Source organism: Oratosquilla oratoria, chromosome 7, assembly GCF_046742065.1.
Source record: "Oratosquilla oratoria isolate Oo_2021 chromosome 7, ASM4674206v1, whole genome shotgun sequence".
In the NCBI taxonomy this organism is placed as follows: Eukaryota; Metazoa; Arthropoda; class Malacostraca; order Stomatopoda; family Squillidae; genus Oratosquilla; species Oratosquilla oratoria.
In genome coordinates this window covers 32,303,789-32,306,288 of record NC_134783.1, presented here as the reverse complement: position 1 = coordinate 32,306,288, position 2,500 = coordinate 32,303,789, and the positions used below count along the sequence as shown (strand labels likewise).

The window sequence follows — 2,500 nt, the reverse complement described above, 5'->3', positions numbered from 1 at the left end:
CTTTAAGACAAAACTTCAATGAGTTAATGGGTTACTCATTGTTTTCTGCGTGGTGGGCCCTACATGATCAAGATTATTGCGCAATATTCCATATTGTACAATATTATTGACGGATTAGGGATGATATTGAAGAGGCGCACGTGTTTGGCCTGTACATGTAACGTCTTCAATATACTATGTCATTCTTCAATACCATGTTTACACCGTCAATGATATTGCACATTTAAGGAATATTGCGCAATAATATTGATCGTGTAGGGTCCGCTTCATGCATCATCACGAACAACACAAGATCTCCCTCTACGGTCAACACACATACACTGGATGCCGAGATCCCAACCTACACACAAGTTCCCGGTATTTACTCATCTGCTGCACTGGCGCGGGATCTCGGCTTCCGGAAGTTTGCTGTTATTGTTGTTTTCCTTTACGGCCGCGGTTTGTGGGCGACAGGCGTGCCAGTTCGGAGGTGCTGGGATGAATGGTCAAGAGAGATAGAGACAGAGATAGAGATATAGATAGAGAGATAAAGAGAAAGAATATATATATATTGGAAATTGGTATGTTATAACACATATGTAAAAGTTCACTATAAACCCACTATCGGAGAAAAAATTACGGAAGTACAGGGAAACTGTATATTTCGGCTACTATCTGTAGTCCTCTTCAGCTGAAGAGGACTACAGATAGTAGTCGAAATATACAGTTTCCCTGTAATTCCGTCATTTTTTCTCCGATAGTGGTTTTATAGTGAACACATATATATATATATATATATATATATATATATATATATATATATATACATATATATATATACACACATATATACACACATATAATAATACAAATGAACAAGTAAATAAAAACACGACACTAAGACATGGCGAAACGATAACACTAATGCACAAAAACACGAAGAAAAAGAAAAATAGAAGATAAATACAAAATGAAGAAGGAAAACACTAATTAAAAAAAGCGGAGGCAACAGAGACATGAAAACATTAAGACAAAAAAATTAAGGAAAACAAAACACGCAAACACACAAAACACAAAGGTCATGTACAACCCAACACAAACACGAGACAAAACCCAAATGACAGACAAAACAAAACCATCACTAAAAACACGGAAAAAAAAATCATGCACAACACAAAGCACGGGGAAAAAATATTCAAAACAATACGTATACAACAATACCTAGTATACACGATGCATACAAAACAATGCACATGCCAAACTCAAATACATGACAAACACAAAGACAAGCAAGAATCTATCCATCAGCGACGCTCCTAGGATACACATACTTGTCTTGTCTAGATTCAAGGATCTGGAGTCCTGGATAGAGTCCTAGACAATCTTTGATTCACCCAAAATCCTTGCGCCCGGGGGCAACGCCCATACGATCATTGTGGGCGTAAAATATGGGCGTATAAAGAAGCACAACCAGCTCCCCCCATGGGGCTTTTACGCGATGGGTGTGTGGGTGAGGGTGTGGGCGTGTGGGTGCAAATTCCTCTCGCAGCTTTTTTGCAATGCGGACATGTGAGAAAAATATTCTGAACACTCACTCGTTCAGTCACCCCTGTATACTTCAATAAAACTAACGATCACGTACAAAACATGGGGAAATGATGTGTATATGTATACATGAACATACGCTACTGCGCGTACGCACACAGACAGACACGCGCACACACACAAACACACACGTACGCACAAACACACATGCACGCACAAACACACACACACACACACGTACCACACATCACAGATTCAAGAAAATCGCAAAAAAATAAAAATAGAATACAATTACACGAGCACAAATCTGAGGCAGCAAAGCTCATGACGGAACAAGTGTGACAAAAGATCACCCCCCCCATCCCCTACCCATTCCCTCTCCCTTCTTTCTCCCCCTCCCTCCCTTCTCCCTCACCCTCCCTTCTCCCTCTCTCACCCTTCATCTTTCCTTCCCCACTCCCTCTCTCCCCTGTCTCGTTCCTTCCCCACTCCCTCTCTCTCCCCTTATCTCGTCCCTTCTCCCTCTCCCTCTCCTTCCCTCCCTTCGCCCGCTTTCTCTCTTCTCCCTCCCTTCTCCGCCCCCCTTCCCCTCCCTTCTTCCTTTCTCTCCCCTTTCCCTTCCCCCTCCCATCTTCTGCCCCTCCCATTTTCTTTTCCTACCCCTCTCATCTTATTTCCCCTCTCCCCTCCCATCTTCTTTCCCCTCTACTTCCCATCTTCCTTCCCCTCCCCCTCCCACCATATCTTCCTTAACTTCCTCCTCCCATCTTCTTTCCCCTTCCCCTCCCATCCTCCTTCCCCTTCCCCTCCCATCCTCCTTCCCATCTTCCTTCACCTTCCTCTCCCATCTTCTTTCCCTTCCCACCCTATCTTCTTTGCCTTCCTCCTCTCATCTTCTTTCCCCATCTCCTCCCATCTTCTTTCCCCTTCCCCTCTACCTTCCATCTTTTCCCCTCTACCCTCCCATCTTCTTCCG

The 2,500-nt window shown here is 43.6% G+C and overlaps 1 protein-coding gene across 1 annotated transcript in view; it reads right to left on the bottom strand.

Moving 5' to 3' along the window:
• Positions 1 to 2,500, bottom strand: part of Fur2 (furin-like protease 2) — an 822,743-nt gene that overhangs the window by 749,952 nt on the left and 70,291 nt on the right. The gene's annotated exons all lie outside the window — the stretch shown is intronic.